The 27,408-nt window shown below is 40.4% G+C and overlaps 1 protein-coding gene across 1 annotated transcript in view; it reads right to left on the bottom strand.

Annotated features, from left to right (window-relative positions):
- The window catches only part of SEMA5B (semaphorin 5B), a 404,742-nt gene extending 393,729 nt beyond the window's left edge, over positions 1–11,013 (bottom strand). The window contains exon 1 of the mRNA XM_056536944.1: positions 10,995–11,013. The gene's annotated coding sequence lies outside the window, so the exon portion shown is untranslated. The remainder of the gene's footprint in view (positions 1–10,994) is intronic.
- Positions 11,014–27,408: the final 16,395 nt, after the last annotated feature.

The raw sequence follows: 27,408 nt of genomic DNA, 5'->3' as shown, positions 1-27,408 counted from the left end.
CCTAGACAAGTAGGGAGACACCTAGTGGCAGCTTTTTGAAACACAAATAAAACATATTAAACTTAATTTATTTTAAACAAAGTACATTAGAAAGATGTTTTATTTACCATAAGGAGTGCAATAGCAAAAATTAGTTTTAATGAGAGCAACCATTTAAAGGGGTACTCCCATGGAAAACTTTTTTTTTTTTATTAACTGGTGCCAGAAAGTTAAACAGATTTGTAAATTACTTCTATTAAAAAATCTTACTCCTTCTAATACATTTTAGGGGCTGTATACTAAAGAGGAAATGTTTTTCTTTTTGGATTTCTCTGATGTCATGACCACAGTGCTCTCTGCTGACCTCTGCTGTCCATTTTAGGAACTGTCCGGAGCAACATATATTTGCTATGGGGATTTTCTCCTGCTCTGGACAGTTCCAAAAATGGACAGCAGAGGTCAGCAGAGAGCACTGTGGCCGTGACGTCAGAGAAATACAAAAAGAAAAGCATTTCTTCTGTAGTATATAGCCCATAATAAGTACTGGAAGGATTAAGATTTTTTAATAGAATTAATTTGCAAATCTGTTTAACTTTCTGGCACCAGTTGATTTAAAAAAAATAAATAAATAAAGTTTTCCACGGGAGTACCCCTTTAAGGGTGTATGCTTCCATAATGGTGGCAGCTGCTTTCAGGAGGTGCTAATAGGAGTGACCATGGCAGGACTGTACTATAATTGAGCTACTGGTACAGTTTGCCATTCTATCAGCAATCTATGGCAGGCTGAACCAGTAGATCACTGATAGAATGGATCAGTGTAATAGTTGAGTATATGATTGCTTATACAAGTCACCTGGGGGGACTAAAAAAGTGTTTAAAAAAAAAAAAAAAGATAATCCCCAAAAAAATGATTAAATAAGTAAATAAATAAAACTGAACCAGTAGATTACTAATAGAATGGATGTAATACTAGGGTATATGATTGCTTATATAAGTCACCTAGGGGGACTAAAAAAAGTGTTAGAGAAAATCCCCCATACCAAAAAAAAAAGATTATATTCTCCATTTCTCACGAATAAATAAATAAATAATTAAATAAATAAAACTAACTTAACCAGTAGATTGCTGATAGAATAGATGCAATACTAGGGTATATGATTGCTTATATAAATCAACTGAGGAGATAAAAAAAAAAAGCGTAAAAAATGTCATTAAAAAAAAAGAAAAAGAAATAATTATTATAAATATAACTAAGTGAACCAGTAGATCGCTGATAGAATGGATCAACTTAATACTTTCATGTATGATTGCTTATGCAATCATTTATGGGGACTAAAAAAGCGTTAAAAAAAATCTAAAAAGTTTAAATACGTTTTTCATAATATATTTTAAAAAATCCTCCATACCAAAAAAACATAACCCCATTCCCATTTCTCATAAAAAATAAATAAATAAAACTAACATATTTGGTATCAAATAGTGCAGAGTTATCTGAGCTATTAAAATATAACATTATTCATCTGCACAGTAAATTACATAAACAAAAAAAAATAAAAAAATTACACAGTTTTGGAAATTCCAGTTTTTTGCTTTTTTTGGGGGTCACATCACAAAAAATGGAAAAATAGGAAAATTATAGGAGTCAGATCAGGGCAATTTTGAGTATAACCATACATTTTTTTAATGTGTATATATATATATATATATATATATATATATATATTTTTTTTTTTTTTTTTTTTATTATTATTTTTTTTTTTTGCTGCAAATAGTTTATGGAAAAAATAAAGAGTTAAATCTATTAAAAGTGAGGATAAAAAAATAAAGATTTAAACAGGACAATTGGCTACATCTTTTTCTTGCCTAGGATTACAAAAAGAGTGTCACACCTGACCACAGGTTGGATGTGGTATTGCAACTCAGCCCCATTAACTACAATGGAGCTGCAATACCTGATACAACCTATGGACAGGGGTGGCGCTGTTCCTGAAATGAAGCAGCCATATTTTGCGAATTCTGGACAAGTTTTATCAGCTCTCGATGCTGTAATAACCTAAAGACAAAGTGGGTTCTCTGTGAATATTTAAGGGGCCCCCGTAGTGTGCTAAAATTCTGCAAAGAAAAAGAAATGGGACTCCAGTGACCCCTATGGAAATGTCTTCATGGCGGCCGCTAGTAGACGCACGCTCGGATAAGTCGGCCCTCCCTGCAGATTCTTATTTTTGTCTGATTTTTCTTTGGCGCAGACATTAATGTGATGATTCTGGATGTTACACGGCGGCGGCGGCGGTGCTGACTGGGGAGACGTTTAGTTCTGCGCACAATTAGCCGTTATGTTAATTCGTGTGAACTCGCCGCTTCCTTTACATCATCTCACAGACGCTTTTAAGGTTTTAAGAGGTCCCATGAGAAAAGTGGTCAGCGCTCCCCCTCCCCCGCCGCCGCGTATTAATGCGCTGGCAATGTCAGAGCCCGGAGCGAGGCGTGTGGTGACCTGAAAACACTCGGGCCTTGTTCTAAATAACGCCGCAGCCTCCATTAACCTCTCAGTTGTTGAAGCGCAGAGAATACGACCCACAATAGGTGAGCGTCACCATGGTGACCACATTACAACAATAGAAATCCATTATGGGGGCGGATGTAAGTTGCGCGCGTCTCATAGTATTTTAGGGGGTCATAGTTTGTCTATATTATCAGGCTATTTCCGTACATAGTTTTTGGGCCAAAAACATCCCAAAATTTGTTATTTTACAGCCTAAAAGGTGTCCCAAAAAACGGGAAAATAAAACACTTTGCCCAAATTTTTATCCCCATCAGATGTTCCCTACAGAAGTTCCATAGAGAGCACTGAGCAGCAGGATCCCATTGAGATCAATACATGAACCCCTACAGGTGAACACACATTGATGCACGTACTGTATATATATATATATATATATATATATACACAAACCATGTACATGTATAAACACATACGGAAAAACATACAGTCATGGCCGTAAATGTTGACACCCCTGAAGAGAAAATGAAGTATATCTCACAGGAAAGGATTGCAGTAACACAGGTTTTGCTATACACATGTTTATTCCCTTTGTGTGTATTGGAACTAAACCAAAAAAGGGGAGGAAAAAAAGCAAATTGGACATAATGTCACCAAACTCCAAAAATGGGCTGGACACAATTATTGGCCCCTTACCTTAATATTTGGTTTCACACCCTTTGGAAAAAATAAGTGAAATCAGTGTCTTCCTATAACCATCAATAAGCTTCTTACACCTCTCAGCCGGAATGTTGGACCACTCTTCCTATAACCATCAATAAGCTTCTTACACCTCTCAGCCGGAATGTTGGAACACTCTTCCTATAACCATCAATAAGCTTCTTACACCTCTCAGCCGGAATGTTGGACCACTCTTCCTATAACCATCAATAAGCTTCTTACACCTCTCAGCCGGAATGTTGGACCACTCTTCCTATAACCATCAATAAGCTTCTTACACCTCTCAGCCGGAATGTTGGACCACTCTTCCTTTACAAACTGCTCCAGGTCTCTTATTGGAAGGCGCCTTTTCCCAACAGTAATTATAAGATCTCTCCACAGGTGATCAATGGGATTTAGATCTGGACTCATTGCTGACACTTCAGAACTCTCCAGCGCTTTGTTGTCTCCATTTCTGGGGCTTTTTGACGTATGTTTGGGGTCATTGTCCTGCTGGAAGACCCAAGATCTCGGACACAAACCCAGCTTTCTGACACTGGGCTGTACAGTGCGACCCAAAATCCATTGGTAATCCTCAGATTTCATGATGTCTTGTACACATTCAAGGCCCCCAGTGCCAGAGGCAGCAAAACAACCCAAAACATCACTGACTTCCCCCATATGTCACTGTAGGGACTGTGTTCTTTTCTTTGTAGGCCTCATTCCGTTTTCGGTGAACAGTAGAATGATTTGCTTTACCAAAAAGCTCTATCTTGGTCTCATCTGTCCACAAGACGTTTTCCCAGAAGGATTTTGGTTACTCAAGTTCATTTTGGTAAAATGTAGTCTTTCTTTATTATGTCTCTGTGTCAGCAGTGGGGTCCTCCTGGGTCTCCTCCATACTGGGGTCCTCCTGGGTCTCCTCCATAGTGGGGTCCTCCTGGGTCTCCTCCATAGTGGGGTCCTCTTGGGTCTCCTCCATAGTGGGGTCCTCCTGGGTCTACTCCATAGTGGGGTCCTCTTGGGTCTCCTCCATAGTGGGGTCCTCCTGGGTCTCCTCCATCGTGGGGTCCTCCTGGGTCTCCTCCATAGTGGGGTCCTCCTGGGTCTCCTCCATAGTGGGGTCCTCCTGGGTCTCCTCCATAGTGGGGTCCTCTTGGGTCTCCTCCATAGTGGGGTCCTCCTGGGTCTCCTCCATAGTGGGGTCCTCCTGGGTCTCCTCCATAGTGGGGTCCTCCTGGGTCTCCTCCATAGTGGGGTCCTCCTGGGTCTCTTCCATAGCGTTTCATTTCATTTAAATGTGGACGGATAATTCACGCTGACACTGATGCTCCCTGAGCCTGCAGGACAGCCTGAATGTCTTAGGAACTTGTTTGGGGCTGCTTATCCACCATCCGGACTATCCTGCGTTGACACCTTTCATCAGTTTTTCTCTTCCGTCCACGTCCAGGGAGATTATCTACAGTGCCATGGGTTGTAAACTTCTTGATAAAGTTGCGCACTGTGGACAAAGGCAAATCTAGATCTCTGGAGATGGACTTGTAACCTGGAGATTGTTGATATTTTTCCATAATTTTGGTTCTCAAGTCCTCAGACAGTTCTCTTCTCCTCTTTCTGTTGTCCATGCTTAGGCTGCATTCACACCACGTTTTTGCAATACAATTCCCGTATCAGGTTTTTGAGGAAAAACGGATTCCTCAAAACCTGACTAAACTGTATCAAAACGTGTGTACAAATTTTAACCCGTATACAGTTAAAAACCGTATACGGTTTGAAAAATGACATCCGGTTGAATCCGTTTTTTTAAGAAAAAACTTATACGTTTTTAACTTTTCACTCCATTTTGAATAAAGTTTTACTTGTTTGATTGAAATTCCAAGAAAAAAAAAACGTGCAAAGTCAAAAACCGTATAGTGAAAACCTGATGGAACCGTACGCACATACAGTTCTGTACGGTTCCCATTGACTCCCATGTTAAAAAAAAAAAAACGTATACGGTTTAATACAGTTTTTCAACCGGACCTAAAACTGTGGTAGACTACGGTTTTGGCTACAGGAAAAAAAACCTGACAAAACCGTACAGGATGCAAAACGGACACAACCTGATGCATCTTTTGGCGTACGGTTTTCAATGAAGAGTCAATGCAAACGGTTCTCAATACGGTGCCGTACGGTTTTCACATAGAAAACATATACGGGAACTGTATTGCAAAAATGGGGTGTGAATGCACCCTTAGTGTGGCACACACAGACACACAATGCAAAGACTAAGTGAACTTCTCTCCTTTTTATCTGCTTTCAGGTGTGATTTTTATATTGCCCACACCTGTTACTTGCCCCAGGTGAGTATAAAGGAACATCACAGGCTGGAAACAATCTTATTTTTCCACAATTTTGAAAGGGTGCCAATAATTGTGTCCAGACCATTTTTGGAGTTTGGTGACATTAGGTCCAATTTGCTTTTTTTCCTCCTTTTTTTGTTTAGTTCCAATACACACAAAGGGAATAAACATGTGTATAGCAAAACGTGTGTTACTGCAATCCTTTCCTGTGAGAAATACTTCATCTTCTAGAAAAATTTCAGGGGTGCCAAGATTTACGGCCATGACTGTATATACACACACACATGTATAGATACTTACACATTCACTGTATACACCGTATTTTTCGCCCTATAGGACGCACCGGCGTATAAGACGCTCCCAATTTAAAGGTGCACAATCTAAAAAAATAAAGATTTTGAACCCAATAGTGGTCTTCAACCTGCGGACCTCCAGATGTTGCAAAACTACAACTCCCAGCATGCCCGGACAGCCAACGGCTGTCCGGGCATGCTGGGAGTTGTAGTTTTACAACATCTGGAGGTCCGCACATTAAAGACCACTGCATAGGAGGTAATACTCACGTGTCCCCGCCGCTCCGGACCGGTCACCGCTGCCCTGGATGTCGCTCCATCGCTGTCGCCGTGTCCCCGTCGCTCCGGAACGTCTCTGCTGCCGGCCGGGTATCCTCGCTCTCCGTCGCCGCCATCACGTCGTTACGCACGCCGACACACGTACATGATGACGAGGAAGGAGAGCGCCGGCCATACAGGGGATCCCTGAACGGAGAAGACACCGAGGAGGCAGGTAAGGTCCCCACCCCCCCCACCCCCCCCCCCCCCCCGGTGTCCTGTAAGCACTAACCCCACTATTCAGTCGGGCTGTTTGGGACCGCCGCGGTGAAATCGCGGCGGTCCAGAACAGCCCGACTGAACAGCCGGGTTAGTGTCACTTTCCCTTCAGAAGCGGCGGTCAGCTTTGATCGCCGCGTCTGACGGGGATCGGTGATGTCCTGTATTAGCCGCGGGTCCCGGCCGTTGATGGCCGCAGGGACCGCCGCGATAGGGGTGTATTCGCCGTACAAGACGCACCGACTTTTCCCCCACCGACGCACCGACTTTTCCAAGAAAAAGTGCGTCTTAAACGGCGAAAAATATGGTATACACACGGCTGATGTAGAGTGGACGGTTGTGACATTTCGTTGCGTTGTGTCCCATTCCCCGGGGGGGGGGGTTGCTCATTTTTGTATTTGCGCACAATTCTCCGGTGATGGAGATAGAGCGGGCCCCTCAGGATATACGGTATATACTCCACAGTGCAGTCCAGGTGATCGCCCCGACCTGTGAGGAAGTTCTTAGCTAAGTTTCCTCAGTGAATCAGCGCACCCTGAAATTGGCGCATATTTTGCACAAAATTTTACCGCGTAAATACGTTTCGGAAACCATCAGAATCCCATTGGGGCTGCTGGAATCAGATTTCGCTCCGAATTCCCTCATGGAAATTCTGTATGGTGCTGTTGCCCATAGCAACCAATCAGATTGATTCTTTAATTTTTTTTAAAGGTCTATTAAAAATGAAAGAAGTGATCTGATTGGTTGCTATGGGCAACTGCACCGCTCTTCCTCTGCACAGGTTTTGATAAATTTCCCCCTATATGTATAAAACAGAGACAAGGGGGAGATTTAGCAAAAACCCGTCCAAGGGGAAAAAGTGGCTGAGTTGCCCATAGTAACCAATCAGATCGCTGCTTTCATTTTTAATAGGCCTTTTCAAAAATGAAAGCAGCGATCTGATCAGCCACTTCAAGATCTCATAATAAATTTGGCGCTGAAACTGGCACAGACGCTTTTTCTCCATGAGCGGCGGCGGCGTATGTCCCAATGGAGCAGAGCGCGGCATTATACAGGCCGCAGCCTCATTTACAGTAAGCAGCAGATAATAATCGTACGGGGTCAGATCCAGCGCCGCCTTTCTGCGTTATCTTCCACCTCCACGTTCTGACCTCTCCCCTTCTCACGGATGGGAACAGATAATTTCCCTCATCCGTCATGGAAATCCGCGCCTGTTTATCCTGATGATCACGCGGAGCATCCGCCGAGAGGCTGCGTCGTGTTCCGAGCGGGAAATCTCCATATCGCACCTGATGAGGAAGAACATCTCCACGTCACTGATCGGCAGCCTCAGATCTACAGAGGAGGAATACCGTATTTTTCGCCATATAGGACGCTCCGGCGTATAAGACGCAACCAATTATTTTAAAGGAGGAAAATCTAGAACACAATGTAAAGTATAGGACAGTGATCTTCAACCTGCGGACCTCCAGATGATGCAAAACTACAACTCCCAGCATGCCCGGACAGCCAACGGCTGTCCGGGCATGCTGGGAGTTGTAGTTTTGCAACATCTGGAGGTCCGCAGGTTGAAGACCACTGGTATGGGAGGTAATACTCACGTATCCCCGCCACTCCGGACCGTCACCGCTCATCACCGCTGCTCTGGATGTCGCCCTCGATCGCTGTCGCCGCGTCCCCGTCGCTCCGGAACGTCTCTGCTGCCCGGGATCCTCGCTCTCCATCGCCGCCATCACACCGCTATGCACGCAGCTCCTGTTGGATGATGGGACGGCGTGCGCGATGACGTGATGACGATGAAGGAGAGCGCCGGCCATGCAGGGGATCCCGGCACGGAGCAGACACCGAGGAAGCAGGTAAGGTCCCTCCCGGTGTCCTGTAAGCTGTTCGGGATGCCGCAGTTTCACCGCGGCGGTCCCGAACAGCCCGACTGAGCAGCCGGGTTAGTGTCACTTTCGCTTCAGACGCGGCGGTCAGCTTTGATCGCCGCGTCTGAAGGGTTAATATAGGGCATCACCGCGATCAGTGATGTCCTGTATTAGCCGCGGGTCCCGGCCGTTGATGGCCGCAGGGACCGCCGCGATAGGACAGGGTTTTAATGTGCATTCGCCGTATAAGACGCACCAACTCCCCCCCCCCCCCCCCCCTAGTTTTGGGGAAGAAAAAGTGCGTCTTCTATGGCGAAAAATATGGTAACATACGATGGAGGCGGCAAAACCCACAATGGCCCTAATTTACTATTGCAAACCCAACATGTTTTGTCGGGTTGTGCGCCAGAAACCCGACTAACTCTCCATTTTAATGAGAAAACCCGAAAAAGGAGCGTGGCCGCTGGGGAAAGGGGGCGTGGTCGCCAAAAAGGGGCTTGTTTCCTGACATTTTCACAAAACCCAACATATTTACTAAGGTTTCCACAGAAAATGTGGTGGATTTCAGCTGAGGAAAACCTGACAGATCAGAACATGTGTAAAATAAAAAGCAAAATGTAGGGAAAAGTGCAAAATGTAGGGAAACCTTAGTAAATACCGTGGGAAATACATTTTAGGGAATTAAAACCCACAAAGAAACCTACACAACACTCTTAGGTTGGGTTCACACCACGTTTTTGCCTGCGGTCGGGAAACCGCATACGGCCGAAAACGAAGCCGACAGGAGGCTGCGGTTCACTCCGGTCGGCTCATAGACATACATTAAATACGGTTCCCGAATACGGTTGAGTGCGGGCGCTGCGATTAAGCCCCGCCCCCTCCTCCCAACCGTATACGGGAGCCAAATTTAACAAAACGTGGTGTGAACCCAGCCTTAGTAAATCAGGGCCAATATGTACAAAGTCTATAAACTCCACATAACCAAATCTCATTGCCGGAAATAAGATACAACCCAAACCAACAGGTCAAAGCTAAAACATTAAAGCAGAACCTCACCTGTAATCATCATACGACCGGGTATAGATAGAAAGAATACAGTGGGGCAAAAAAGTATTTAGTCAGCCCCCAATTGTACAAGTTCTCCCCCTTATAAAGATGAGAGGCTGTAATTATTATCATAGGTTATAACCTCAACTATGAGAGACAGAATGAGAACAAAATCCATAAAATCACATTGTCTGATTTATAAAGAATTTATTTGCAAATTATGGTGGAAAATAAGTATTTGGTCGCCTACAAACAAGAAGATTTCTGCCTCTCACAGACCTGTAACTTCTTTAAGAGTCTCCTCTGTCCTCCACTCGTTACCTGTATTAACGGCTCCTGTTTGTACTTGTTATCAGTATAAAAGACACCTGTCCACAACCTCAAACAGTCACACTCCAAACTCCACTATGGCCAAGACCAAAGAGCTGTCGAAGGACACCAGAAACAAAATTGTAGACCTGCACCAGGCTGGGAAGACTGAATCTGCAATAGGCAAGCAGCTTGGTGTGAAGAAATCAACTGTGGGAGCAATTATTAGAAAATGGAAGAAATACAAGACACTGATAATCTCGCTCAATCTGGGGCTCCACGTAAGATCTCACCTCATGGTGTCGAAATGATCACAAGAACGGTGAGCAAAAATCCCAGAACCACACGGGGGACCTAGTGAATGACCTGCAGAGAGCTGGGACCAAAGTAACAAAGGCTGCGATCGCTAACACACTACGCCGCCAGGGACTCAAATCATGCCGTGCCAGACGTGTCCGCCTGCTTAAGCCAGTACATGTCCGGGCCTGTCTGAAGTTTGCTAGAGAGCATTTGGATGATCCAGAAGAGGATTGGGAGAATGTCATATGGTCAGACGAAACCAAAGTTTTTGGTAAAACTCAACTTGTCGTGTTTGGAGGAGAAAGAATGCTGAGTTGCATCCAAAGAACACCATATAACAAAGTATTGAGATGAACTTTTGTTATTGACCAAATACTTATTTTCCACCATCATTTGCAAATTCATTCTTTAAAAATCAGACAATGTGATTTTATGGATATTTTCTCATTCTGTCTCTCATAGTTGAGGTTATAACCTATGATGAAAATTACAGCCTCTCATCTTTATAAGGGGGAGAACTTGTACAATAGGTGGCTGACTAAATATTTTTTTGCCCCACTGTATATGTGTAACATGCTGTATTATACCCCAGAGCTGCACTCACTATTCTGCTGGTGAGGTCACTGTGTACATACATTACATTACTTATCCTGTACTGATCCTGAGTTATATCCTGTATTATACTCCAGAGCTGTACTCACTATTCTGCTGGTGAGGTCACTGTGTACATACATTACATTACTTATCCTGTACTGATCCTGAGTTATATCCTGTATTATACTCCAGAGCTGCACTTACTATTCTGCTGGTGAGGTCACTGTGTACATACATTACATTACTTATCCTGTACTGATCCTGAGTTATATCCTGTATTATACTCCAGAGCTGTACTCACTATTCTTCTGGTGGGGTCACTGTGTACATACATTACATTACTTATCCTGTACTGATCCTGAGTTATATCCTGTATTATACTCCAGAGCTGCACTCACTATTCTGCTGGTGCAGTCACTGTGTACATACATTACATTACTTATCCTGTACTGATCCTGAGTTATATCCTGTATTATACTCCAGAGCTGTACTCACTATTCTGCTGGTGCAGTCACTGTGTACATACATTATATTACTTATCCTGTACTGATCCTGAGTTATATCCTGTATTATACTCCAGAGCTGCACTCACTATTCTGCTGGTGCAGTCACTGTGTACATACATTACATTACTTATCCTGTACTGATCTTGAATTATATCCTGTATTATACTCCAGAGCAGCACTCACTATTCTGCTGGTGCAGTCACTGTGTACATACATTACATTACTTATCCTGTACTGATCCTGAGTTATATCCTGTATTATACTCCAGAACTGTACTCACTATTCTGCTGGTGAGATCACTGTGTAAATACATTACATTACTGATCCTGTACTGATCCTGAGTTATATCCTGTATTATACTCCAGAGCTGCACTCACTATTCTGCTGGTGCAGTCACTGTGTACATACATTACATTACTTATCCTGTACTGATCCTGAGTTATATCCTGTATTATACTCCAGAGCTGCACTCACTATTCTGCTGGTGCAGTCACTGTGTACATACATTATATTACTTATCCTGTACTGATCCTGAGTTATATCCTGTATTATACTCCAGAGCTGCACTCACTATTCTGCTGGTGCAGTCACTGTGTACATACATTACATTACTTATCCTGTACTGATCTTGAATTATATCCTGTATTATACTCCAGAGCAGCACTCACTATTCTGCTGGTGCAGTCACTGTGTACATACATTACATTACTTATCCTGTACTGATCCTGAGTTATATCCTGTATTATACTCCAGAACTGTACTCACTATTCTGCTGGTGAGATCACTGTGTAAATACATTACATTACTGATCCTGTACTGATCCTGAGTTATATCCTGTATTATACTCCAGAGCTGCACTCACTATTCTGCTGGTGCAGTCACTGTGTACATACATTACATTACTTATCCTGTACTGATCCTGAGTTATATCCTGTATTATACTACAGAGCTGCACTCATTATTCTGCTGGTGAGATCACTGTGTACATACATTACATTACTTATCCTGTACTGATCCTGAGTTATATCCTGTATTATACTCCAGAGCTGTACTCACTATTCTGCTGGTGAGGTCACTGTGTACATACATTACATTACTTATCCTGTACTGATCCTGAGTTATATCCTGTATTATACTCCAGAACTGTACTCACTATTCTGCTGGTGAGATCACTGTGTAAATACATTACATTACTTATCCTGTACTGATCCTGAGTTATATCCTGTATTATACCCCAGAGCTGTACTCACTATTCTGCTGGTGAGGTCACTGTGTACATACATTACATTACTGATCCTGTACTGATCCTGAGTTATATCCTGTATTATACTCCAGAGCTGTACTCACTATTCTGCTGGTGAGGTCACTGTGTACATACATTACATTACTTATCCTGTACTGATCCTGAGTTATATCCTGTATTATACTCCAGAGCTGTACTCACTATTCTGCTGGTGAGGTCACTGTGTACATACATTACATTACTTATCCTATACTGATCCTGAGTTATATCCTGTATTATACTCCAGAGCTGCACTCACTATTCTGCTGGTGAGGTCACTGTGTACATACATTACATTACTTATCCTATACTGATCCTGAGTTATATCCTGTATTATACCCCAGACCTGTACTCACTATTCTGCTGGTGCAGTCACTGTGTACATACATTACATTACTTATCCTATACTGATCCTGAGTTATATCCTGTATTATACCCCAGACCTGTACTCACTATTCTGCTGGTGCAGTCACTGTGTACATACATTACATTACTTATCCTGTACTGATCCTGAGTTATATACTGTATTATACTCCAGAGCTGCACTCACTATTCTGCTGGTGCAGTCACTGTGTACATACATTACATTACTTATCCTGTACTCATCCTGAGTTATATCCTGTATTATACTCCAGAGCTGCACTCACTATTCTGCTGGTGCAGTCACTGTGTACATACTTGCTCATGATTTATAGTGATTACAGATCTCCTCTATCTTCAGGCCAGGGGAGACGTGTGATGATAACTTTGCCTTGCTCTTGCTTCTTATTGATATGTCCTTCTCCTATTATATAAAAACATAAATTAATATCGTCCTTTTAATAAGTGATCGTCTGGAGGGAACAATTTATGGCCGAGTCGATAAGATCAGCTCCTTCCTGCGGCTCCTGCCCGGATCTGGTGAAGCTGCGGTGACACCTAGTGGCCGCTCGGTAGAAGCGCAGCTTGTCTTTTTCTGCTAGAAGTTACACAATGTCACGGTCAGACTAATGGGGCTATGACAACTCTGCAGGGATGTGGGTGTTACAGCTGTCGTGGGAATTTCTAATAGTCTTCACAATGCACGGATCATAAGGCAGAGGGGTCACATACTATCACACTGGACTAGGGCAATGTTTCCCAACCATGGTGTCTCCAGCTGTTTCAAAACCACAACTCCTAGCATGTCTGGAAAGTCTTGGGCTGTCCGGGCATGCTGGGAGTTGTAGATTTGCAACAGCTGGAGACATCCTGGTTGGGAAACATTGTCCTAGTACAGAGTTTCCCAACCAGGGTGCCTCCAGCTGTTGCAAAACTACAACCCCCAGCATGCCCGGACAGCCGTTGGCTGTCCGGGCATGCTGGGGGTTGTAGTTTTGCAACAGCTGGAGGCACCCTGGTTGGGAAACTCTTTGACATACTGAACATTCCACACGTTATAATGATATTCTTACTGGGTGTTCATGGATTAATAGCCAGAGCTGCAGTGGAAATTAAAGGGGTACTCCAGAAGGAAAAAAAATATGTTATCAAATCAACTGGTGCCAGAAAGTTATATAGATTTGGAAATGACTTGTATTTAAAAATCTTAATCCTTCCAGTACTTATCAGCTGCTGTATGCTCCACAGGAAGTTGTGTAGTCCTTTCCAGTCTGACCATAGTGCTCTCTGCTGACACCTCTGTCCGTGTCAGGAACTGTCCAGTGCAGGAGAGGTTTGCTATGGGGATTTGCTCCTGCTCTGGACAGTTCCTGACATGGACAGAGGTGGCAGCAGAAGCACTGTGGTCAGACTGGAAAGAACTACACAACTTCCTCTGGAACATACAACAGCTGATAAGTACTGGGAGGATTTAGATTTTTAAAAAGATGTAATTTACAGATCTGAAAATCTTTCTGGCACCAGTTGAGTACAAAATTAAAAAAATTAAAAAACAATTCCCTCCAGTGTACATAATAATCTTCAACCTTAGGATCTCCAGCTGTTTCAAAACTACAATTCCCAGCAGCCCTGACAGCCGGCATAAGCAACAGGCTATCTGAATTAGCAGAACAGAACCTCAGCCCATGTATATCTGAGCACTTTTATACACTATTACTATTATACACTATTAAACACTATTACCCACTATTACTATTACCCACTATTACTATTATACACTATTACTATTATACACTATTACTATTATACACTATTACTATTATACACTATTACTATTACACACTATTACTGTTATACACTATTACACACTATTACTATTATACACTATTACTATTATACACTATTACTATTACACACTATTACTATTACACACTATTACTATTATACACTATTACCCACTATTACTATTGTACACTATTACTATTATACACTATTACTATTATACACTATTACTATTATACACTATTACTATTACACACTATTACTATTACACACTATTATACACTATTACTATTATACACTATTACTATTATACACTATTACACACTATTACTATTATACACTATTACTATTATACACTATTACACACTATTACTATTATACAGTATTACTATTATACACTATTACTATTATACACTATTACACACTATTACTATTATACACTATTACTATTATACACTATGACTATTATACACTATTACACACTATTACTATTATACAGTATTACTATTATACACTATTACTATTATACACTATTACTATTATACACTATTACACACTATTACTATTATACAGTATTACTATTATACACTATTACTATTATACACTATTACTATTATACACTATTACACACTATTACTATTATACAGTATTACTATTATACACTATTACTATTATACACTATTACACACTATTACTATTATACACTATTACTATTATACACTATTACTATTATACACTATTACTATTATACACTATTACTATTACACACTATTACTATTACACACTATTATACACTATTACTATTATACACTATTACTATTATACACTATTACACACTATTACTATTATACACTATTACTATTATACACTATTACACACTATTACTATTATACAGTATTACTATTATACACTATTACTATTATACACTATTACACACTATTACTATTATACACTATTACTATTATACACTATGACTATTATACAGTATTACTATTATACACTATTACTATTATACACTATTACACACTATTACTATTATACACTATTACTATTATACACTATTACACACTATTACTATTATACACTATTACTATTATACACTATTACTATTATACACTATTACACACTATTACTATTACACACTATTACGATTATACACTATTACTATTATACACTATTACTATTACACACTATTACTATTATACACTATTACACACTATTACTATTATACACTATTACTATTATACACTATTACTATTATACACTATTACTATTATACACTATTACTATTACACACTATTACTATTACACACTATTACTATTATACACTATTACACACTATTACTATTATACACTATTACTATTATACACTATTACTATTATACACTATTACTATTACACACTATTACTATTATACACTATTACTATTATACACTATTACTATTATACACTATTACACACTATTACTATTACACACTATTACTATTATACACTATTACTATTATACACTATTACTATTATACACTATTACACACTATTACTATTACACACTATTACTATTATACACTATTACTATTATACACTATTACTATTACACACCATTACTATTATACACTATTACTATTACACACTATTACTATTATACACTATTACTATTATACACTATTACTATTATACACTATTACTATTATACACTATTACTATTACACACTATTACTATTATACACTATTACTATTACACACTATTACTATTATAAACTATTACACACTATTACTATTATACACTATTACTATTACACACTATTACTATTATACACTATTACTATTACACATTATTACTATTACACACTATTACTATTATACACTATTACTATTATACACTATTACACACTATTACACACTATTACTATTATACACTATTACACACTATTACTATTAAACACTATTACTATTATACACTATTACTATTATACACTATTAATCACTATTACTATTATACACTGTTACTATTATACACTATTACTATTACACACTATTACTATTATACACTATTACACACTATTACTATTATACACTATTACTATTACACACTATTACTATTACAGACTATTACTATTACACACTATTACTATTATACACTATTACACACTATTACTATTATACACTATTAATCACTATTACTATTATACACTATTACTATTATACACTATTACTATTACACACTATTACTATTATACACTATTAATCACTATTACTATTATACACTATTACTATTATACACTATTACTATTATACACTATTACTATTACACACTATTACTATTATACACTATTACACACTATTACTATTACACACTATTACGATTATACACTATTACTATTATACACTATTACTATTATACACTATTACACACTATTACTATTATACACTATTACACACTATTACTATTACACACTATTACTATTATACACTATTACACACCATTACTATTACACACTATTACTATTATACACTATTACTATTATACACTATTACACACTATTACTATTATACACTATTACACACTATTACCATTACACACCATTACTATTATACACTATTACGATTATACACTATTACTATTATACACTATGACTATTATACACTATTACACACTATTACTATTATACACTATTACACACTATTACCATTACACACTATTACTATTATACACTATTACACACTATTACCATTACACACTATTACTATTATACACTATTAATCACTATTACTATTATACACTATTACCCACTATGACTATTACACACTATTACTATTATACACTATTACACACTATTACTATTACACACTATTACTATTATACACTATTACACACTATTACTATTACACACTATTACTATTATACACTATTACTATTATACACTATTACTATTATACACTATTAATCACTATTACTATTATACACTATTACTATTATACACTATTACACACTATTACTATTATACACTATTACACACTATTACTATTATACACTATTACTATTATACACTATTACTATTATACACTATTACACACTATTACTATTATACACTATTACTATTATACACTATTACACACTATTACTATTATACACTATTACTATTATACACTATTACTATTACACACTATTACGATTATACACTATTACTACTATACACTATTACACACTATTACACACTATTACGATTATACACTATTACTATTATACACTATTACTATTATACACTATTACTATTATACACTATTACTATTACACTCTATTACTATTATACACTATTACTATTATACATTATAACTATTACACACTATTACTATTATACACTATTACTATTACACACTATTACTATTATACATTATTACTATTATACACTATTACTATTACACACTATTACTATTATACACTATTACTATTACACACTATTACTATTATACATTATTACTATTACACACTATTACTATTATACACTATTACTATTACACACTATTACTATTATACATTATTACTAGTGTTGAGCGGCATAGGCCATATTCGAATTCGCGAATATTCGTCATATATTCGCGAATATTCGCATATTCGTTAAATGCTCGTTTATTTTCGCATGTGCGAAAATTCGCGTTTGCGAAAATTAACATATGTGAATATTAGCATACACAAAATTAGCGCTCGCGAAACTTCGCCTATGCGAAAATTAGCATACACGAATATTCGCACATGCGAATTTTCGCACGCCAGTCTCACACAGTAGTATTACAGCCTTCTTTACACCACACAAGCTGGAAGCAGAAAGGGATGATCACTGTGATGTGTACTGTGAAAAAAAAAAAAAAACGAATATTCGTCATTACGAATATATAGCGCTATATTCGCGAAATTCGCGAATTCGAATAATATTCGAATTGCGAATATTCGTGAGCAACACTAATTATTACTATTATACACTATTACTATTACACACTATTACTATTATACACTATTACTATTATACACTATTACACACTATTACTATTATATACTATTACTATTATATACTATTACTATTATACACTATTACACACTATTACTATTATACACTATTACACACTATTATTATTATACACTATTACTATTATACACTATTACGATTATACATTATTACTATTATACACTATTACTATTATACACTATTACTATTACACACTATTACTATTATACACTATTACACACTATTACTATTATACACTATTACGATTATACACTATTACTATTATACACTATTACTATTACACACTATTACTATTATACACTATTACTATTATACACTATTACTATTATACACTATTACACACTATTACTATTACACACTATTACGATTATACACTATTACTATTATACACTATTACTATTACACACTATTACTATTATACACTATTACACACTATTACTATTATACACTATTACTATTATACACTATTACTATTATACACTATTACGATTATACACTATTACTATTATACACTATTACTATTATACACTATTACTATTATACACTATTACTATTATACACTATTACACACTATTACTATTACACACTATTACGATTATACACTATTACTATTATACACTATTACTATTACACACTATTACTATTATACACTATTACACACTATTACTATTATACACTATTACTATTATACACTATTACGATTATACACTATTACTATTATACACTATTACTATTATACACTATTACTATTATACACTATTACACACTATTACTATTATACACTATTACACACTATTACTATTATACACTATTACTATTACACACTATTACTATTATACACTATTACACACTATTACTATTATACACTATTACTATTATACACTATTACTATTATACACTATTACGATTATACACTATTACTATTATACACTATTACGATTATACACTATTACTATTATACACTATTACGATTATACACTATTACTATTATACACTATTACTATTATACACTATTACTATTATACACTATTACACACTATTACTATTATACACTATTACACACTATTACTATTATACACTATTACTATTATACACTATTACGATTATACACTATTACTATTATACACTATTACTATTATACACTATTACACACTATTACTATTATACACTATTACTATTATACACTATTACTATTACACACTATTAGAGTAACATAGGATGATCCGGTCTGACCACTGCTTCCTGCTGACTGTTTCCATGTGGTAAAAATATATTCTTCAATATAATGTATAAAAATAAGATAAATAAGATTTATAAAGAGAGGAAAGTGTTATTTAAAGGGGAAGCAGCAGGAAATCATCCCCCCTGTCAGAAGTGGTTATCTGAGGGGTCTGTAAGCCCGGACCCCCTGACTCCAGCCCGCTGGGCCCCGCCGGCGCACTCACATTTCTCTTCTGCTTTGCTGGTTTCATTGTGACAAACAGAAGATGATTTAGTGGACACTGTCCCTTTAAGCAATGCAGAGTGTCCCCTATATTATTAAGCCCCAGAAAGTACAGACCCTGCCCCCATTATAATAATACTGATAATAATAAAAAAAGCAATAATAACAATAATAATGATATTATTAATAATAATACTGATAATAAAAAAAAATATTAATAATAACAATAAAATAATAATAATAATAGAGTGCACACAGAATACACAGCGCTGTTCACTCAAATGCTTCATTCAGCTGATGCTTAGTCTCCAACATGGGTGACAACTACTAATGGCAGCCACTGGGTACCCAGCTTTCCTCAGATCCTGAATGCCCTATGTCCCTGCATGGTCACATAGAATCACAGTATCTCTTCTGTCGCAGAACTTCTGATCATTAGTTTTCACTATAGTTCTGGCCTCCTATTCATCTCATTATCGGTCATTGATACAACCCCGACCTATACAGTAGTGCAGTACAAAAATGTACTCACGTAAGGATCTGTCCCTAGGAGCTCACAATCTAATTTTCTTACCAGTGTGTTCCCAACCAGGGTGCCTCCAGCTGTTGCAAAACCACAGCTCCCAGCATGACCGGACAGCCTTTCAGCTGGAGGCACCCTGGATGGGAAACACTCCCTCAGATGCATGGGACAGAAAACCAGTCACCACTGAAGACCTGATCAGAATGGGATGATGGGAGTGATACATTATATGTGATAGGAGATTAGATTGTGATCTCCTGGGGTCAGGGATGATGGGAGTGATACATTGTATGTGATAGGAGATTAGATTGTGAGCTCCTGGGGTCAGGGATGATGGGAGTGATACATTATATGTGATAGGAGATTAGATTGTGAGCTCCTGGGGTCAGGGATGATGGGAGTGATACATTGTATGTTATAGATTAGATTGTGAGCTCCTGGGGTCAGGGATGATGGGAGTGATACATTGTATGATAGGTGATTAGATTGTGAGCTCCTGGGGTCAGGGATGATGGGAGAGATACATTGTATGTGATAGGAGATTAGATTGTGAGCTCCTGGGGTCAGGGATGTTGGGAGTGATACATTGTATGTGATAGGAGATTAGATTGTGAGCTCCTGGGGTCAGGGATGATGGGAGTGATACATTGTATGTGATAGGAGATTAGATTGTGAGCTCCTGGGGTCAGGGATGATGGGAGTGATACATTGTATGATAGGAGATTAGATTGTGAGCTCCTGGGGTCAGGGATGATGGGAGTGATACATTGTATGTGATAGGAGATTAGATTGTGATCTCCTGGGGTCAGGGATGATGGGAGTGATACATTGTATGTGATAGGAGATTAGATTGTGAGCTTCTGGGGTCAGGGATGATGGGAGTGATACATTGTATGTGATAGATTAGATTGTGAGCTCCTGGGGTCAGGGATGATGGGAGTGATACATTGTATGATAGGTGATTAGATTGTGAGCTCCTGGGGTCAGGGATGATGGGAGTGATACATTGTATGTGATAGGAGATTAGATTGTGAGCTCCTGGGGTCAGGGATGATGGGAGTGATACATTGTATGATAGGTGATTAGATTGTGAGCTCCTGGGGTCAGGGATGATGGGAGTGATACATTGTATGTGATAGGAGATTAGATTGTGAGCTCCTGGGGTCAGGGATGATGGGAGTGATACATTGTATGTGATAGGAGATTAGATTGTGAGCTCCTGGGGTCAGGGATGATGGGAGTGATACATTGTATGTGATAGGAGATTAGATTGTGGGCTCCTGGGGTCAGGGATGATGGGAGTGATACATTGTATGTGATAGGAGATTAGATTGTGATCTCCCGGGGTCAGGGATGATGGGAGTGATACATTGTATGATAGGAGATTAGATTGTGAGCTCCTGGGGTCAGGGATGATGGGAGTGATACATTGTATGTGATAGGAGATTAGATTGTGAGCTCCTGGGGTCAGGGATGATGGGAGTGATACATTGTATGATAGGAGATTAGATTGTGAGCTCCTGGGGTCAGGGATGATGGGAGTGATACATTGTATGATAGGAGATTAGATTGTGAGCTCCTGGGGTCAGGGATGATGGGAGTGATACATTGTATGATAGGAGATTAGATTGTGAGCTCCTGGGATCAGGGATGATGGGAGTGATACATTGTATGATAGGAGATTAGATTGTGAGCTCCTGGGGTCAGGGATGATGGGAGTGATACATTGTATGTGATAGGAGATTAGATTGTGAGCTCCTGGGGTCAGGGATGATGGGAGTGATACATTGTATGATAGGAGATTAGATTGTGAGCTCCTGGGGTCAGGGATGATGGGAGTGATACATTGTATGATAGGAGATTAGATTGTGAGCTCCTGGGGTCAGGGATGATGGGAGTGATACATTGTATGATAGGAGATTAGATTGTGAGCTCCTGGGGTCAGGGATGATGGGAGTGATACATTGTATGTGATAGGAGATTAGATTGTGATCTCCTGGGGTCAGGGATGATGGGAGTGATACATTGTATGATAGGAGATTAGATTGTGAGCTCCTGGGGTCAGGGATGATGGGAGTGATACATTGTATGTGATAGGGGATTAGATTGTGATCTCCTGGGGTCAGGAATGATGGGAGTGATACATTGTATGTGATAGGAGATTAGATTGTGAGCTCCTGGGGTCAGGGATGATGGGAGTGATACATTGTATGTGATAGGAGATTAGATTGTGAGCTCCTGGGGTCAGGGATGATGGGAGTGAAACATTGTATGTGATAGGAGATTAGATTGTGAGCTCCTGGGGTCAGGGATGATGGGAGTGATACATTGTATGTGATAGGAGATTAGATTGTGAGCTCCTGGGGTCAGGGATGATGGGAGTGATACATTGTATGTGATAGGAGATTAGATTGTGAGCTCCTGGGGTCAGGGATGATGGGAGTGATACATTGTATGATAGGAGATTAGATTGTGAGCTCCTGGGGTCAGGGATGATGGGAGTGATACATTGTATGTGATAGGAGATTAGATTGTGAGCTCCTGGGGTCAGGGATGATGGGAGTGATACATTGTATGTGATAGGAGATTAGATTGTGAGCTCCTGGGGTCAGGGATGATGGGAGTGATGCATTGTATGTGATAGGAGATTAGATTGTGAGCTCCTGGGGTCAGGGATGATGGGAGTGATACATTGTATGTGATAGGAGATTAGATTGTTATCTCCTGGGGTCAGGGATGATGGGAGTGATACATTGTATGTGATAGGAGATTAGATTGTGAGCTCCTGGGGTCAGGGATGATGGGAGTGATACATTGTATGTGATAGGAGATTAGATTGTGAGCTCCTGGGGTCAGGGATGATGGGAGTGATACATTGTATGTGATAGGAGATTAGATTGTGAGCTCCTGGGGTCAGGGATGATGGGAGTGAAACATTGTATGTGATAGGAGATTAGATTGTGAGCTCCTGGGGTCAGGGATGATGGGAGTGATACATTGTATGTGATAGGAGATTAGATTGTGAGCTCCTGGGGTCAGGGATGATGGGAGTGATACATTGTATGTGATAGGAGATTAGATTGTGAGCTCCTGGGGTCAGGGATGATGGGAGTGATACATTGTATGATAGGAGATTAGATTGTGAGCTCCTGGGGTCAGGGATGATGGGAGTGATACATTGTATGTGATAGGAGATTAGATTGTGAGCTCCTGGGGTCAGGGATGATGGGAGTGATACATTGTATGTGATAGGAGATTAGATTGTGAGCTCCTGGGGTCAGGGATGATGGGAGTGATGCATTGTATGTGATAGGAGATTAGATTGTGAGCTCCTGGGGTCAGGGATGATGGGAGTGATACATTGTATGTGATAGGAGATTAGATTGTTATCTCCTGGGGTCAGGGATGATGGGAGTGATACATTGTATGTGATAGGAGATTAGATTGTGAGCTCCTGGGGTTAGTGCATTTTATGTGTGAGTTGGGGATGTGAAGATCCATCATCTTCCTGTAAGCCCCTCATATACTTTAGAATTGGTGAGGTCCCTTTAAGACGTGACCCTGTATAATGTAGACTTGATACATTGTATACACAGATGAGATGGAATGTTACTTTATATTCAGAACAATGTATGTGGTGGGGGCCTCACTATAACAGGGAATAGGGCGGCTCCTGTACTTAATGGGGTCCCTGAGGATTTGTGACTATAGCAGAAAACAATGGGAGTGAAGCCCCTCCTGATGTCCTGATTCAGCTGCTTGCTCTGTAAACATTGGGGGCCACACAGCAGCGTTCAGTGTAGATATGAATGTCAGGCTCCTTTTTAGTAGTAACATTTCTCACATGTCCTATTGAAGGATAGATGAGGAGGGGGCTACATACAGTCATGTACATAGAGTAGGGGGCTACATACAGTCATGTACATAGAGTAGGGGGCTACATACAGTCATGTACATAGAGTAGGGGGCTACATACAGTCATGTACATAGAGTAGGGGGCCCCCCAGTGCTGGACATTATCCCCTTGTTCCCTGGAGGTCGGCAGTGTTCACACTGTACAGGGGTAATGAACCCGTTTATGATGGAGGGGCAGCTTTCCCCATGATGGACCCCAAATATAGAGACTGGTGGTCCTGCCCAATCAGATGTGAGGTTATAAGAGGCGACATGATATAATGGGTCTACTGTAACAGTATGGGGGTCTTCATGGGGGTTAATAGGTGGGAGGGGTCATACATTATACTCGCAATGAGGATACAATAATAGGGGGTCCATACATTGTCTTTGAAGTCAGGATACATAGGGGAGATATAGTGGGGGCTCATATATTATCCCTACAGTCAGGATACATGGAGGGATCATAATGAGGGGGTCAAATATTATCCCTACAGTAAAAATAAATGGGGGGGGGGGCGGAATATAACAGGGAGGGGGGTCATACATTATCCCTACAGTAAAAATAAATGGGGGGGGGGGGGCGGAATATAACAGGGGAGGGGGTCATACTTATCCCTACAGTAAAAATAAATGGGGGGGGGGGCGGAACAGGGGAGGGTCGTTCCTACGTATAATGGGGGGGGGGGGGGCGGACAGGGGAGGGGTCATATGGGGGGGGGGGCGGAATATAACCAGGGGAGGGGGGTCATACATTATCCCTACAGTAAAAATAAATGGGGGGGGGGGGGGCGGAATATAACAGGGGAGGGGTGGTCATACATTATCCCTACAGTAAAAATAAATGGGGGGGGGGGGCGGAATATAACAGGGGGAGGGGGGTCATACATTATCCCTACAGTAAAAATAAATGGGGGGGGGGGAATAAGGGGGGGCGGGTCATACATTATCCCTACAGTAAAAATAAATGGGGGGGGGGGCGGAATATAACAGGGGGAAGGGGGGTCATACATTATCCCTACAGTAAAAATAAATGGGGGGGGTTACGTGGTCATACATTATCCTACAGTAAAAATAAATGGGAGGGGGAGGGATTATAACAGGGGGGGGGGTCATACATTATCCCTACAGTAAAAATAAATGGGGGGGATTATAACAGGGGAGGGGTGGGGGTCATACATTATCCCTACAGTAAAGTAACAGGGGAGGGGGGTCATACATTATCCCTACAGTAAAAATAAATGGGGGGGGGATTATAACAGGGGGGGGTCATACATTATCCCTACAAGATAAATGGGATGGGGTAGGGTGGGGGTCATACGTTATTACTGCAGTGAGGACCCCTCTGTGATATTGCTTAATGTAGAGGGTACACTTATGGGGGGCTTCTTACAGTATTCCTGCAGTGATAATATAAGGGGGGGGGAGGAAGCACTTATGGGGGGCTTCTTACAGTATTCCTGCAGTGATAATATAAGGGGGGGGGGAGGAAGCACTTATGGGGGGCTTCTTACAGTATTCATGCAGTGATAATATAAGGGGGGAGGATTCCCTTATGGGGGGAGATCTTACATTATTCCTGCAGTGATAATATAAGGGGGGGGGGAAGCACTTATGGGGGGGGGGAGATCTTACATTATTCCTGCAGTGATAATATAAGGGGGGGGGAGCACTTATGGGGGGGGGAGATCTTACATTATTCCTGCAGTGATAATATAAGGGGGGGGGAGCACTTATGGGGGGGGGGGGATCTTACATTATTCCTGCAGTGATAATAGAAGGGGGGGGGGAGGAAGCACTTATGGGGGGGGGATCTTACATTATTCCTGCAGTGATAATATAAGGGGGGGGGGGAAGCACTTATGAGGGGGGGGGGGATCTTACATTATTCCTGCAGTGATAATATAAGGGGGGGGGGGGGGGGAGAAAGCACTTATGGGGGGGGGGATTTTACATTATTCCTGCAGTGATAATATAAGGGGGGGGGGAGAGAAGCACTTATGGGGGGGGATCTTACATTATTCCTGCAGTGATAATATAAGGGGGGGGGGGAGGAAGCACTTATGGGGGGGGGGGAGATCTTACATTATTCCTGCAGTGATAATATAAGGGGGGGGGGGGAGGAAGCAATTATGGGGGGGGAGATCTTACATTTATTCCTGCAGTGATAATATAAGGGGGGGGGGGAGGAAGCACTTATGGGGGGGGGGAGATCTTACATTATTCCTGCAGTGATAATATAAGGGAGGGGGGGGAGGAAGCACTTATGGGGGGGGGAGATCTTACATTATTCCTGCAGTGATAATATAAGGGGGGGGGGGAGGAAGCACTTATGGGGGGGGGGGAGATCTTACATTATTCCTGCAGTGATAATATGGGGGGGGGGAGAAAGCACTTATGGGGGGGGGGGGAGATCTTATATTATTCCTGCAGTGATAATATAAGGGGAGGGGGAGAAAGCACTTATGGGGGGGGGGGGATCTTACATTATTCCTGCAGTGATAATATAAGGGGGGGGGGGGAGAAAGCACTTATGGGGGGGGGGGGAATCTTACATTATTCCTGCAGTGATAATATAAGGGGGGGGGAGGAAGCACTTATGGGGGGGGGGGGAGATCTTACATTATTCCTGCAGTGATAATATAAGGGGGGGGGAAGCACTTATGGGGGGGGGGATCTTACATTATTCCTGCAGTGATAATATAAGGGGGGGGGAAGCACTTATGGGGGGGGGGATCTTACATTATTCCTGCAGTGATAATATAAGGGGGGGGGGGAGAAAGCACCTATGGGGGGGGGGGGGATTTTACATTATTCCTGCAGTGATAATATAAGGGGGGGGGGAGAAAGCACTTATGGGGGGGGGGGGATCTTACATTATTCCTGCAGTGATAATATAAGGGGGGGGGGGAAGCACTTATGGGGGGGGGGGATCTTACATTATTCCTGCAGTGATAATATAAGGGGGGGGGGAAGCACTTATGGGGGGGGGGGAGATCTTACATTATTCCTGCAGTGATAATATAAGGGGGGTGGGGAGGAAGCACTTATGGGGGGGGGGAGATCTTACATTATTCCTGCAGTGATAATATAAGGGGGGGGGAGGAAGCACTTATCGGGGGGGGGG

The sequence above is a fragment of the Hyla sarda genome, chromosome 8 (assembly GCF_029499605.1).
Source record: "Hyla sarda isolate aHylSar1 chromosome 8, aHylSar1.hap1, whole genome shotgun sequence".
NCBI classification, from domain to species: Eukaryota; Metazoa; Chordata; class Amphibia; order Anura; family Hylidae; genus Hyla; species Hyla sarda.
This window is presented reverse-complemented; position numbering and strand designations above follow the sequence as displayed.